Raw genomic sequence first — 16,518 nt, forward strand, 5'->3', positions numbered from 1 at the left:
ATCAACAGTAGGGGCAGAACCTACAATAGAAGAAAGCACAAAGGAAGGCTTTGAATTTTGGAAAGTGGACCTGAAGAAGAAGTTGTGTGTGCAATAGTAAGTCTTTTAGAACACGCAAGCATTGTAGCCAAAGTTGAACAACTACTAAGATGTTTGTCATCATTATTAAGGGGTAGCAAGGCCAGAGGGGGAAGTATAGTTGGTAAAAGAGAAGAGCACGAAACAAATGATATTGTAGAAGATTTCAGTGTAGAGGTCACATGGAAGACACTAGAGCAGAGGATGGTTGCTCAGACGAAAGGTTTGGATTAATGTGTTTTGTTTGTTGGGGTTTGTCATCAATAGATACTTCCTCTATGACACTTAGAATTGGATCACTCATAGTTGTAGAGCAATTTCTTTTTCTTGTAAGGCTAGGAGAAGGAGCAACGATAAATTGCTTAACTAGAGAACTGTCGCCAGGAGTGAGAGACATGCTATCAATAAGAGCAGCACAAATGGGAGTAATCACAAGAATTAAAGAAGTGACAACCTACTCAAAATCTTCACACTCTTCATGAAAAACCTTAGATAAGGCAGGAGAGTTGGCCTCAGATTCAACTGATTCCTTAAAATTGTTGCGAGAAGAGATAGTACTTTGTTAAGTCTATTTTTACAATGTTTTAGAGTGTGTTATAGGTAGTGTTTTTTTATCTTTTAAATTGTTTTGTGCAATATTATGCTTGTGTTTTGTGTGTTTTCAGGTTTTAGCAATTACTCAAGGGTTGGAGTGGATGTGGTCCAAAGAGGCGCTAATTTGGGGAAAAAATGTTGATTTCATGCATTACATGGTGTTTGGTCATGTCGGGAAGCTTGAGAAGTTGTCCTTGGTCGAAAGAAGCTTAAAATGTTAAGTTTTAAAAATTGGCCATTTTGAGGCACGTCGCTCGAAGCTGGGTCGCGACGCGGGCTAAGTCAGAGAGGATACATTTTTGCAGGCTGTTGAGCAGCAGTGCTAGATCATTTTGAGCTGCGACTCTTGAATGTTGAGCCCCGATGCTATCGAAGTCAGAGACTCCTCGGTTTTGGGCTTATCGCGTACGGGCTGCGATGCTTGACAGATGGGTCGCGGCGCCTGTGTCCGTACACGTGTTGAGATAAAGGAAATTTGTGTCTTTTCAAAGGGAAAATGAGGGTGAACTGATTTTTAAAATTTTTTTGGTGGAGAACAGAAGGGTGATAGACAGAAGGAGACAAGGAAAAACAAGAGGCTACACCGTAGAAGATTTGATCCAGAGTTTTTTTCTTCTTCTTAATCTCTATTTTATGTTAAATAATGGTTTATGGATTCTATTGTCATGATTATGAATTAATTTATGTATTAGGGTTTTCAATTGAAACACTTGAATCTCTACTATGACCTAATGCAAAGTTTGATTTTCTTCTTTCTTTATTAAGATCTTTTAAATTTATGCTTATTGTATGAGAATTGATTGGCCATCAGTTTTCATAATTTTCATGAGTTTTAATCAAAATCTAAAAAGTGAGGTTTGGACATGCTTGAATTGAAATGACATAAACTCAATCTTGAACGAGAGTATCACGATTGTTTGTGTAGCTTTTAATTTGTTGTTCTTAATGCCTCCTGAGTGTTGAGTTTATCATAGAAATATAGAAAATTCTCACTTAGGTTGAATTTTATAATTCGTAACATGATTATAAGATGTTTCTGACAACTGGCTATCTCAATATGGAGAATAATTGGTATTCTTGCATTAGTAAATGGTAGAGTGGGAAGTTAATGAGATTGAAATCTTTCATTGTCTTTATTCTTGATTTAATTCTTGTGTAATTTTTCTTTGTTTACTCTTGCAGTTTTCATTCGTTTATGTTTTTACTTTTAGATTTTATAAACTAAAAATTTCATTAGCCATATAGAAACTAAAGATTAATTGTTTCCTAATTGATAATTCAGTCTTCGTGGGACGATAATCAGATTTGTCGAATTTTATTACATTCTGCGATTACGTATACTTGCATAGCTTAAAAATTCACAACAAGTTTTTCGCGTCGTTGTCGTGGACTGGAATTATAATAATATCAAAATACTTAATTTTATTTCTAATTTGGTTTGTTATTTAATTCTTTTACTAATCTGGTTGGTGCGCGCGCATTGTAATCTTGTTTTTAGGCACTCTTCTTATATGCGCAGTAGAAGGGGAGCTAACAGTTTAGTTCCTATTAATCTTGAAATAGAGAGAACTTGCAAGCAGATTCGGAGACAGAAAAGAGCAGGAATCAGTATGGGTGATGCCAGGGATACTGAGCCTAATTTTAATGCTACTCAGGGCCAAAATGCCCGAACACTAAGAGAATATGTAGTCCCTACTATTATGAGAGTACATTCATGGATTAGACCACCGGTGGTTGCTACAAACAACTTTGAGATCAAGCCAAGAATCTTACAAATGGTCCAGTCCACAGTTCATTTTGGTGGACTCTCCTCAGATGCACATAGCCAATTTTTGGAGCTATGTGCAACGTTCAAATATAATGGGGTGAGCGATGATGCAATCAGATTGAGGCTATTCCCATTCTCCCTGTGGGATTGAGCTAAAAGCTGGTTGAACTCCCTTCAATCCAATTCTATCAGTTGGATGGGGAATCTTTATATGACTCTTGGGAAAGGTTTATGGTGCTATTGAGAAAATGTCCTCATCACGATATTGAAAAGTGGATGTTAGTCCGTAGCTTTTTATAATGGATTGTATGGTACTACTCGCACCATAATTGATGTCACAGCTGGAGGGGCATTCATGAGCAAGAGTGCCAATGAGGCATATGATTTTTTGGAAGATATGGCAACAAATAATCATCAATGGTTTAATGAGCTGGCAACTAATAACAAAAAGGTAGCTGAGGTCATGAGCTAGATGCAATTACTGCTTTTACTGCTCAAGTTGCAACTTTGACTAAGTAGTTGCAGCAGAGTACTATGACAACTAATTATGTTCAGACACAGACGGATTGTGAAATTTGTGGTGGTCCTTATTCTTTTAATCAGTGTCCAGCAGCAGACCGTCATAATAATATTCTCATGGATCAAGCTCAGGTCCAAGCTATGGGGAATTTCAAAGGCCTTACAACAAGCCTTTCTCTAACTCATAATTTCTCCTTGGGAAACAACCAAGGCTAGCAACCACAGTTTCAAGCTCAATATCAGCAGAATTTTCCACTGCAGCCCATGCCTCAAGCTTCATATTCTCAACAGCCTAGGCCACCAGCTCATCAAGAGAAGCCAAATGAATTACAAGCTGCTCTATTGACTCTCACCAACACTCAAACTCAGTTTGACTGAGACTAGATCCTCCATCAGAAATTTGGAAACACAAGTGGGTCAGTTGGCTAGTATGTTGAATAATAGGCCTCAAGGGAATTGTCCTAGTAACACTGTGGTGAATCCCAGGAGCAATGTCAAGCTATAACTCTGAGGAGTGGGAAACGAATTGATCAGCATGCATCACAATCATCTGCTAACAATAATGAAGACGTGGGAGAGAAATCTGGTTCAGATGAGAAGGGGGTTGTTGAAAATCAGCTTGCTTCAGAAAAGGCTCCACCAACGGTTGTTGATTCTCAAGTCAAAATTTCTTATCATTAAAAAATTCAGAAAAGAGCTCTTGATAAATTGTTTTCCAAGTTTTTGGAAGTCTTTAAAAAGCTGCACACAAATATTCCCTTCGTTGAAGCTCTAGAACAGATGCCCAGTTATGTAAAATTCATGAAGGAGAATTTGTTAAAGAAAAGAAAAATTGAAGACTATAAAACTATGGCTTTGAGAGAAGAGTGTAGTGCAATTTTACAAAGGAATCTGCCCCAGAAGCTAAGAGATCCGGGAAGCTTTACTATCCCATGCACTATAGGGAATTTTGAATGCAAGCATGCATTATGTGATTTGGGGGCAAGTATTAATCTGATACCCTTATCTATTTTTCGTCGACTTGGTTTGAGTGAAGCTAGGCCAACAACAGTTACTTTAGAGTTGGCATATATCAGTGAAGCATCCAAGGGGTATTATTGAAGATGTCCTAGTGAAAGTGGACAAGTTTATTGTAACGTCCCAAATTACCTAATAAGCCTTAGGGCCTTGATTAAGGGGCCAGGATGGAAAATTATGGAAATTAAATGTTTATGTGTTATATATGCGTGTAATTATGTGATTATGTGAGTTATATTATTATATGACTTGATATGCATGTTTAGGTGTATTAAATAAGCATGTGGGCCCGATTCTTATTAGAAGGGAAATTTTTGTAATTTGGCCCATTATGAGTGTATTTGGCATATATGTGATATATGTGTGGGACCACATTATTATGTGGATATATTTGGGTTACTCAGCACGAGGCGATCCTAGAGAGCAAGCTAGTGGGAAAGTCACAACGGGATTAATATTTGACTCAGGGTGAGTCAAGGGGTATATTGGGTATTTAGCACATTACTGGGATATTGGGTAATGGGAATAAATATTTGATAATATATTGGGAGTTAGTGAGATTAGGAGGGAATTGTGGGAATTTTGACTATTTTACCCCAAGGAGCGTTTTTGGGACCCTAAGCCTTGGGTCTTACTTAAGGTTACTTAAGCTTCAAGTAACCTATTAAAAAGTAAAATACGATCAAAACATTGTTTCTCTCTCTCTCTCTCTTTCTCTCCCGTTATCCTTTTTTGTCATTCGTCGCATTTTCGAAGGAAACTCGAGTTTTAGGACTTGGATTCAAGCAAGGATAGAGTCATATCGATTCTAGGATAGATTAGAAGCATATTAGCTGGAGGATTTGGCGAGAAATGACATAATCGGAGGTAATTTAGGCTTTGAATTTTCTAGTTTCCTTTTCCTAAAGTTTCTTAAGTTTTGATTTTGGATTTTATGTTTTGAGGATTTTTTTTTAATGGTTTAAAGCTTGGGTTTTGAGGGTTTTGGGCCATTGAGATGGCTGGGAACATTGTTTTTGAGATTTGGGTATGTGTTGGATAGGTTTTTGGAAGGATTTAATGTAATGCCCTGAAATCCCTAACGCAATTTAATGGCTGGATTAGTAGGCTGGGAGGGCCATAACTGTTTAATTAAGCCATTAAATGATAATATGCATGTTTATGTGAATTATATTATAATATGATGTTATATGCATGCATGTGGGTCCACGTTTAATTACAGGGGTGTTTTGGAAAGTTGGCACGTTGATGGCATAATTGTATATTTGAATGCATGTCGGTGACATATTGTTGAGACCACATTATAATGTGGGTTTGTTCGAGCTATTCGGCATGAGACGATCATGGAATATTAATTAGCGGTCTAGTCATAATAGGTTTAAGTTTGGGCTCGAGATGAGTCTCGGGGTGATATTAATGATTAGAGCGTTACCGGGAATTAAAGGGTAACGGGATATAAATTATTGGTGTTTGAAATTATCGAGAATAGCGAGAATTGGAGAGTGTTAATTATGATTAACGAGATAGGTGGGAAATACCAATTTTGCCCTTGGGAGCCTTTAGAAACTCTTAATTGACCTAGGGGTATTTTGGTCTTTTCACCCCTAGGATAGATATAAGCCATTTTAGGTTGTGAAAGAAGAGAAAAACAGAGTATCACTTGAAGCTTCTCTCGTACCTTCTTTCCTTCAGCTTTCTTTGTGATTTTTGAGCCATTCTTGAGGATTCAAGCTTGGGAAATAAGCCTTGGGAGTTTAGGAGAGTGTTCCACCATTGAAGAGCATCATAATCTGAGTTTGAGGCAAGTTTCTAGCCATTGAATTCCCTGGTTTGCCCTGTTTTAGTTCTGATTTGCAGTTGAGATTTCTAAGTTGAATTCTTAGTTTTGTTGGGAGTTTTGGCTAGGGTTCTTATGGTTGTGATGTTTGGGGTATGTGAGGATGGTTTTTGGGTTCATTTGGCATCAAAAATAGGATTTGGAAGCAATGGAATCGAGTTAGAACTGAAGGAGTCGAAGAAGGAAGTTTCAGGGGGAAACTGGTCTGGGGGTAGCGCTACAGCGCCCATCAGAGGGCGTTATAGCACTACACAGGATGGTTTCTGGGCGGTTGGGGGTTCTGAGTATAGCGATGGGGCGCTAGGGAGCACTGCTGTAGCACTACTCTGTTCCTTCAGAATCCCATTTTGAGTGTTTTTAAGGGTTTTTGGCTCGGGGTTTGAATCCTTAAGGCCTCTGATCGAATTTACTCACCGTGTGGGCATGTTTCGAGTTCCCGAGAGTGGGGTTTAGGTTAAGACCCTTTCAATGTTGATTTTCATTAATGGGTGTTATAATTGGTTGTGATTATGTAACCACTAAGGAATTAAAAGGTTGATCGTTCTCAGGAGTCGTTCCTATTATATTTCTCGCTTGAATAGGAGGTAAGAAAACTGCACCCTGTGTATATGACATGCATGATTGTTGTTGAGGCATGTTGGTTGATAAATGTGGACATTGATTGCATATTAAATGCTAGCAGATGTTGTTTACTTGTGTATGGCACTGATTATTCAGGGACGGCACTGGTCGCGTATCACTGACCTAAGAGTCAGAAACGGCATAAGCGTCCTGAACGCAGGGCCAAATGAAGATTAGATCTAATCGATATCATCATTGAATAACTCTAAGGCATTAATGTTGGACCGACCCTAAGGTCGATGAAACTTATAAGTGCTTGGCTAGTCTAAGACTAGTTACTCAGAGCCAGGGCCTAAGGCCTAGGTGACTTCTTGTCACATGGCTAGGGAACAGTGTTCCATAGTTATGACTCTAGAGTCATGAGGAAGGTTATGTTGGTGACTAGTCATCATGCACCTATCCTGTTTAAGCTAGTGAAAGGTTCACTGATCTTTTAAGCCCGGTTGTGACGCCTCATGTCACTATGGCTGCTTTCTGGAATGACGACTGGCCCTACAAACCAACACAAGTCTTTTCAGCATGCTTTGTCCTGACTCACATGCTTCCTAGGAAAACTTCCCAGGAGGTCACCCATCCCTAGATTACCCCAGGTCAAGCACGCTTAACTTTGGAGTTATCAAGTGATGGGCTACCGAAAAGAAGATGCATCTTGTTGATATAGGTAGTACCCATCAATCCATTTAAGCCCTCTTCAACTGTGTAGTCCCATACCTACACAGTCTTAGAATCATCACACTTAACCTTCCCCAGGCGATGTGGGATTGCACAGCTTACCCGGTTTTCCCCCTTACAGATCACGGGATTCTGACTGTCACACCGGTGACCTTATCGTCACATGGCTAAAGGGAGTTGTGCCCACCTTAGTGACTTTTCCTCTGTATCTTATCTGTTTTGGACTGAAAGTCCTGAATGATTATTATGATCATTGTCGATATTATATCATGCTATATTGTGTTTTCTTGCTGGGCCTTGGCTCATGAGTGCTATGTGGTGCAGTCAAAGGGAAAGAAAAGCTCACCCAGCCTTGAGTGGAGAGCTTAGGTGGTGATGTGTACATATGCGGCCGCTTGACCACCACGGCCAAGGAATTCTCAGAGGAACTAGGGGGTTTACCCTATTTTTGCCACTTAGGTCGGCGGGTTGTAAATTTGAAATAGTAATGACCTTTTTGAGATGTAAATAACTTGTAAACGTTTTGATGGGCCCATGAACAGTTTTATGTATTTAATAAAATATATCGTTTCCTTTTTATTGGTTTTTCCACCTTAGCCTGTTAATAACACATAGAAGCACTTTTTAACCAAAGGACTCAGGTAGCGAGTCAAATTTCTGGTTCACTGTAAGTGTTCTGGGGTAACCAGGGCGTTACATTTAAAGTGGGAAAAATGGAGTTCTTGGACTGTGTTCGTGGTTGGGCCGCGACCCTTTTATTGTGTGTTGTGGTCTAGGCTTGAAAAAAGGTGGTTTTTGGCTGTTGGGGGCACCTTGGGCCGCGACACCTTTTAGGAAGGCCACGGCTCGCGGCGCACACAAAGAAGAAGTTAGCCCCTATTCTTGAGCAGGTTGTGGCTCGAGTTTTTGGGGCCGCAGCCCAAAAGGGGAAAATGGCCAAAATGGGTTTTTAGCAATGGAAACTTAAACCTAAGGGCTCGTGATCAATCCTACTACCCAGTTTGGTAGGATTCGACGTTCCAGAGGCTAAGACTTGGTCTGAAAACCTTTACTTACTCATTATTGAAGGCATTCTATAATTGGTGGTGACTAGGTTATCACTAGGGGCTCAGGATCAGGATCGTTCTCGAGGGTCATTCTTAATTTATTTTACACTCGGACTTGAGGTAAGAAAACTGCACCCATTATGTGATGTACATGATTAGGGCTTAGCCCGAATGTTGAATATGGTTTTTTTTGCGATAGAAACTCGTCAACGATATATGGATGGAAAACTCAAAGTTTGTTGCAAAAACCATGTAGATAGAACTTAGGAAAAACTTAAGAAAGAAACATGCAAAACAACAATGGAGGGCCAACTCGTATATTTCTTTTCTATCTCTCTCTACAATTAATTTTTCCAGCCCCTTTGTTTGAGGGGTCGAAGCCTATTTATAGATGGGCTCAAATGGCCTCTGATACAAGGTGGTCCCAAGGGACAAGATTGTACATAGGTACATTGTCAAGGTAGTGGTACAAGACGTAGTGGTGCAGAGCTTGTGGTGTCGGCCTTGGTACATGGTCAGAGGTATGCAGGTAGTGCTTCCATTCTTTGTGTTAATTTATACCACCACTACTTTTCTGATACAAATGTCAAGGTCACACCTCTATCTTACTCATTGGCATACATCTCATACCCGCACACGTACCTTGTCCTTGATGGTTGTTCTCATATTTCCAATGTACGCCTTTGCTCCAGGTTTCTTTACATTCTACTAAGTGTTGGAGAACTCAGGGGTTATCATTAATGACATATTCATTCATCTTCATCAAGTATGACTAGGTACCAAGTAATGGTTGGGTCTTTCCACGTTCTCCTCATGTGTGTATTCTGGAGGTTTCAGACTCTATATTTTGTGAGAAGGCACGGTGAGGGTGTGCCTCGCTGGTGGCACCTACATTAGGAAGGGAAATAAGGCCTCTTCAATGAGGCATGAGGTGCATGTGACGATACAAGATGCCTCGCACGGGTCCTCGGGTCGGCGAGATGTAGGGTCTCGCATGGATTATCAAGTGTAGGATAAGGCGCCTCGTGAGCTTGGTACTTAGGTGTTCTCTGCGAGGTGACCTCGGCGTTTCAAGCAGACAGGACATCACTATGCGAGCCCTTTATCTTTGGATGCGTGCCTTGGGCAAGACACCTTCGACATTTTTGGTCACAAGAGAGGCCTTCTTCGTGTGTGCGCCTTAGGCAAGGCACTCAGCGCTTCTAGTCAGGCTGGACCTTGCTATGCGAGGCCCTCTCCATTAGGGGCCTCGCGTCTTTGGCATGTATTGTGAGGTGGGAGGTCTTCTCCCTAGAAGACTCGTGAGGCGAGTAAAGCATAAGTCCCATCCTAAGTCTAACATAGTAACGCCGCAAGTGCACATAACACTCTTGGTGAGTAGTCAGGCAAGCATCTCGTCTAGCAATGCCAGGGTTGCATAGGCGTCTCGCATAGCGAGACCATAGGCACCTCACACAGCGAGTTCATAGGCGCCTTATGTAGATAAATCCTTAGGCAAGGGAACGTCTAGGCTTACTTATGAGGTGACCCCATATGGCGAGGCGTACGTGGGTGATGGATCGCTAGGACCCTTGCATAGAGAGGCCCTTTGTGTGGCATATGCAAGTGATGGGGGCGAGGCTCTTCATGAAGGGTACGTGGGCAACCAGGGCCCTCGCATAGCGAGGCCCTCCACACAGATCGCATCACGCCTTACGTCGTGGACTTTGTATGTGTATCCGGCCTCGACCATCATGAAGTTTGTCTTATGCCTTTAGCAATTTTCCCCTATTCACAGTTTTGATTGGGCATTGGCTCCTTCAAATGAGCATGATTATGATTATGCCTGTGATTATTGATGGAGCATGTTGAGTGCTCTATATATGGATATTTGTTATATGATGAATGCTTGTTGGCATTATATACTTGAGAAAAGCATTGAATTATCAATCAAGGATGGAAATAGCACTGGTCGTAAAGCATTGACTTATGAGTCAAGGGTGGGAATAGCATGTTGAGCGCTGGTCGATATGATTAGATCTAATCAGGAGAGCGTTACATGCTTGTTCGACCCAATGGTTGTAAAAAAAATCAAAGCGCCTTACTAGCTCTATGGCTAGTTACTCAGAGCTAGGGTGACTTTATAGTCACATGGCTAGGGCAAAGGACCCCAGGTTGAATATATGGTCATCTATTCAAGGCAAAGGACCCTAGGTTGACTCTATGGTCATCTATTCATGCCAAAGGACCCCGGATTGACTCTATTGTCATCTGATTAGGGCTGCGAGCCCCAGAATGATTCCATAATAATTTATTTGTACCTGTATGCATGAATGAATAGGTTATTACTGTTGGGCATGCTAGACATACATTTGAATGTGTATATATTGTTCATGCACTTATATTAAGTTTTCTTGGTGGGCCTTGGCTCACGGGTGCTATGTGGTGCAGGTAAAGGGTAAAGAAAGTTGGATCAGCCATGAGTTGGAGAGCTTAGGTGGCGATGTGTACATATGCGGCTGCTTGACCACGACTACCAAGGTTTCTATGAGGAACTAGGGTGTAACCCTATTTTTGCCGCTTAGGTCGGCGTGTTATAACTTTTGAATTATAACGGCCTTTTTGGATTTGTAAACAACTTTGTAAATGTTATTACGGGATCCCATGTACAGTTTAATGTTTTTAATGAAACATCCATTCCTTTTAACCAAAATTTTTAACCTGGACCAGTAATCACACTTAGATGCACGTTTATGGCATAATGACTCGTTTAGAGAGTTGAGCACTATTTAAAATACACAGTGTAACGATCTTGGCGAACCAGGGTGTTGCAACTTGGTATTAGATCATGCCAAGGTTAAGGGTTCGTGTAGACAAGCTGGGCATGTCCATTTTCCACCAAAGACAAGCTCGACTCAGGGTTCGGTAAGTATTTATATAGTTTTGTGCCTAACTACTTAAATAGGATATAAATGTTTTATCTGCATGTCTTATTAGGTAGCATGAGATATACTGATAGGGTCTGGCCCTTGACTACTGCATGATTTAAATAGAATATGCTTATTAGCACTTATTTTGCTTATGAATTCCAAAGTACTGCTTATTAGCGTTGTTACATGGACATGTAAGTTAGGATACACTCATTAGCACTGTCATAGATACATGTATGCCAGGAAATGATTATTAGCATTGTTAATTGTTATCAATATCAGGATGTGCTTATTAGCACCAGACTTGTATATGAATCGACAATATGAGTTCTTAGTCATGCCCTTTGGGTTGACTAATGCCCCAACAACTTTTATGGATATGATGAATAGAGTGTTCAAGGATTATCTAGACCGTTTTGTGATTGTCTTCATCAATGATATTCTGGTTTATTCTCAGTCAGAGTCAGAACATGAGCAACATCTGAGGTTTGTTCTACAGAGACTGAGGGAACACAGATTTTTCGCAAAGTTCAAGAAATGTGAGTTCTGGTTACCTTAGGTAACTTTCCTTTGTCATATTGTCAGTAAGGAGGGGATTAAGGTGGACGCAGCCAATATTGAGGCAGTCAGAAATTGTCCAAGGCCAAGAAATTCCTCAAAGATTAGGAGTTTCCTTGGGTTGGCGAGGTATTACAGACGTTTTGTGGAAGTGTTCTTAAGTTGCAACTTCATTGACTAAATTGGCACACAACAATCAGAAGTTTGTGTGGTCAGATAAGTGTGAGAACAACTTCTAGGAATTGAAACAGAGATTGATCACAGCTCCAGTTTTAAGTCTCCCTACAGATCAGGAGAAGTTTGTAATTTACTGTGATCCTCACATCAAGGTTTAGGTTGTGTTCTTATGCAGTTACTAAAGTTGATTGCCTATGCATCACGCTAGCAGAATGAGTATGAACAAAGATACTCCACACATGATTTAGAGTTGGCAGCAGTGGTCTTTGCATTAAAGGTATTGAGGCATTACCTTTATGGGGAGGTGTGAGAAATACACTGACCAGAAGATCCTGAAGTACTTTTTCACACAGAAAGACCTGAACATGAGACAAAGGCATTGGCTGGAGTTGGTGAAGGATTATGATTGTGAAATCTTGTATCACCCAAGAAAGGCCAACACGGTAGCAGATGCCTTAAGCCGAAAGGGTCCGGGATAGATATATAGTGCGAGGTTGATATCCAGAGAGTTAGCAGAGGATATGACCAGAGCTGGTATAAAGTTACTGGTGGGCCAGTTGGCCAACATTAGGCTACAATCTAAACTATTGGAAAGAATAAGGGAAGGTAAGTTGGGTGATCCACAACTGACAAAGATCAGAGAGGACGTCCTAGCTGGAGTGTCTAGTGATTATACAGTGTCAGATATAGGCTTGTTGAGATATAAAGGTCAGATCTGTGTTTCTATGGATGTTGTTATTAGATGGGAGATTCTGGATGAATCTCATACTACTCCTTACTCTTTGCATCTAGGCACCACGAAGATGTATCAGGATGTGAGATCGTTGTATTGGTGGCATGGATGAAGAGGGATGTGACAGAATATGTGGCTAAGTTCTTGACGTGTCAACAAGTCAAGGCTGAGCATCAAAGACCAGAAGGGCTATTACAGCCTATGGACATCCCAGAGTTGAAATGGGAGGACATCATAATGGATTTCATGGTGGGGTTACCCAGGACAGTGGGTCAACATGATTCGGTGTGTGTTATTGTAGATCAATACACTAAATCTGCTAACTTCTTACCAGTGAGGACAACATATACAGTTGACCAGTATGCAGATCTCTATGTGAAAGAGATAGTGCGCCTTCATGGGGCCCTGAGGTCGATCGTGTCACATCGGGACCCCACATTTACTTCCAAGTTCTGGGGAAGTTTGCAGAGGGCCATGGGTACATAGTTGAAGTTCAATACTGCTTGTCATCCACAGACAGATGGACAATCTGAGAGGTCGATCCAAATATTAAAGGACATGTTGCGACCATGCGTGCTGGACTTTGGTGGGTTCTGGAGTAAGTATTTGCCTTTGATAGAGTTTTCCTACAATAACAACTATCAGTCGACCATTGGGGAAACTCCTTATGAGATGTTGGATGGTAGGAAATGTAGGTCTCCCATTCATTGGGATGAGACACGAGAAAGGAAATACTTGGGTCCTGAGGTGGTACAAAGGACCAATAAGGCTATTAAGAAGATCAGAGCTTGGATGCTCGCTACTCAGAGTAGGCAGAAAAGTTATCCTGATCCCAAAAGCAGGAACGTGGAGTTCCAAGTGGGAGACTATGTCTTCCTCAGTCTCACCATGGAAAGGGGTGAGGAGATTTGGGAAGAAGGGCAAGATGAGCCCTAGATTTGTAGGACCATTTGAGATCCTATAGAGGATTGGTTAGGTGGCCTATAGGTTGGCCTTACCACCAGCACAGTCGGTCGCACAGGATGTATTTCATATTTCGGCCCTTCGGAAATATGTGTCAGACATGACTCATGTGTTGAGTTACGAGGATCTGGAGCTTGAGGCAAATCTCTCCTAAGAGGAACAACCAGTCTAGATACTTAACAGGAAGGACAAGATCTCGAGAAACAAAACTATACCTTTGGTTAAGGTATTATGGAGGAACAGAAAGGTCGAGGAAGCAACCTAGGAGCTGGAGTCAAATATGAAGAATCAGTATCCCAAGTTGTTCAGGTAAAATTTCGAGGACGAAATTTCTGTAAGGAGGGGATAGTTGTAACGTTTCAAATTACCTAATAAGGCTTAGGGCCTTAATTAGGGGGGCTGGATGGAAAATTATGGAAATTATATGTTTATGTGTTATATATACGTGTAATTATGTGATTATGTGAATTATATTATTATATGACTTGATATACATGTTTAGGTGTATTAAATAAGCATGTGGGCCCGTTTCTTATTAGAAGGGCAATTTTTGTAATTTGGTCTGTTATGGGTATATTTGGCATATATGTGATATATGTGTGGGACCACATTATTATGTGGATATATTTGGGTTACTCGGCACGAGGCGATCCTAGGGAGCAAGCTTGTGGGAAAGTCACAACAGGATTAATATTTGAATCGGAGTGAGTCAAGGGGTAAATTGGGTATTTAGCACATTACCGGGTTATTGGATAATGGGAATAAATATTTGATGATATATTTGGAGTTAGTGTGACCAGGAGGGAATTCTAAGAATTTTGACTATTTTACCCCTAGGGTCGGTTTTGGGACCCCAAGCCTTGGGTCTTACTTAAGGTTACTTAAACTGGAAGTAAACTGTCAAAAGAAAAATACGTTCAAAACATTGTTTCTCTTTCTCTCCTGTTATCCCTTTTTACCGTTCGTCGTATTTTCGAAGGAAACTCGAGTTTTAGGACTCAGATTCAAGCAAGGATAGAGTCATATTGATTCTAGGAAAGATTAGAAGCTTATTTGTCGAAGGATTTAACGAGAAACGACATAATCAAAGGTAATTTAAGCTTTGAATTTCTGATTTTCTGTTTCCTAAAGTTTCTTAAGTTTTGAATTTGGATTTTATGTTTTGAGGAGTTTTGAATGGTTTGAAGCTTGGGTTTTGAGGATTTTGGGCCATAGAGATGATTGGGAACTTTGTTTTTTAGATTTGGGTATGTTTGGTTAGGTTTTTTAGAAGGATTTAAAGTGGGGAAAATAGAGTTCTTGGGCTGTGTTCGTGGTTGGGTCGCGACCCTTTTATTGTGTGTCGCTGCCCAGGCTTTAAGAAATGTGGTTTTTGGATATTGGGGGCACCTTGGACTGTGTCACCTTTTAGGTAGGCTGCGGCCTGCGATGTAGACAGAGAAGGGGTTAGCCCCTATTCTTGAATAGGTCGCGACTCAGGTTTTTGGGGCCGCGGTCCAAAAGGGGGAAAATGGCCAAATGGGTTTTTAGTGATGAGAACTTAAACTAAGGGCTCGGGATCGATCCTACTACCTGGTTTGGTAGGATTCGACGTCTCGAAGGCTAGGACTTAGTCTGGAAGCCTTTACTTACTCATTATTGATGGGATTATATAATTGGTGGTGACTAGGTTATCGCTAGGGGCTCAAGATCAGGATCGTGCTCAAGGGTCGTTCTTAGTTTATTTTATACTCAGACTTGAGTTAAGAAAACTACACCCATTATGTGATGTACATGATTAGGGCTTGGCCCGAACGTTGAATATGGTTTTGATTGGGCATTGGTTCATGTAAATGCGCATGATTATGATTATGGATGTGATTATTGATGAAGCATATTTAGTGCTCTATATATGGATATTTGTTATATGATGAATGCTTGTTTGCATTATATACTTGAGAAACACGTTGACTTATCAGTCAAGGACGGCAATAGCATTGAGCGTTGGTCGTAAAGCATTGACTTATGAGTTAAGGGCGACAATAGCGCATTGAGCTCTGGTCAATATGATTAGATTTAATCAGGAGAATGTTACACGCTCGTTCGACCCAATGGTCGTAGAAAATCAAAGTGCTTGATTAGCTCTATGGCTAGTTACTCAGAGTTAGGGTAACTTTATGGTCACATGGCTAGGGCAAAGGATCCCAAGTTGAATCTATGGTCATCTACTCAGGGCAAAGGTCTCGAGGTTGACTCTATGGTCATCTATTCAAGGCAAAGGACCCCGGGTTGACTCTATGGTCATCGGATTAGGGTTGCGAGCCCCAAAATGATTCCATAATCATTTATTTGTACCTGTGTGTATGCATGAGTAGGTTATCACTGCTGGACATGCTAGACATACATCTGAATATGTATATATTGTTCATGCACTTGTATTAAGTTTTCTTGCTGGGCCTTGGCTCACGGGTGCTACGTGGTGCAGGTAAAGGGAAAGGAAAGTTGGACCAGCCATGAGTCGGAGAGCTTACGTGGTGATGTGTACATATGTGGCCGTTTGACCACCACGACCAAGGTTTCTCAGAGGAACTAGGGTGTAACCCTATTTTTGCTACTTAGGTCAGAGGGTTGTAACTTTTGAATTGTAACAACCTTTTTAGAACTGTAAACAACTTTGTAAACGTTATTATGGGATCCCATGTATAGTTTAATGTTTTTAATGAAACATCCATTCCTTTTAACCGAAATATTTAACCTGCACCAATAATCACACTTAGATGCACGTTTATGTCCTAATGACTCGTTTAGAGAGTTGAGAACTTTTTAAAATATACAGTGTAATGGCCTTGGCTAACCAGGGTGTTACATTTATTTTTCCTGCTAACTTCATTGTTCTGTATATGGAGAAGGATGCCAATGTACCTATCATACTTGGAAGACCATTCTTAGCAACGGGGCAAGCGCTGATTGATGTTAAAAAACGTGAGTTGAGGCTCTGGGTATAAGGTAATGAAGTGGTTTTCAATGTATTTAAAGCAATGTCTTAC

Source organism: Humulus lupulus, chromosome 3 (assembly GCF_963169125.1).
Source record: "Humulus lupulus chromosome 3, drHumLupu1.1, whole genome shotgun sequence".
Taxonomy (NCBI): Eukaryota; Viridiplantae; Streptophyta; class Magnoliopsida; order Rosales; family Cannabaceae; genus Humulus; species Humulus lupulus.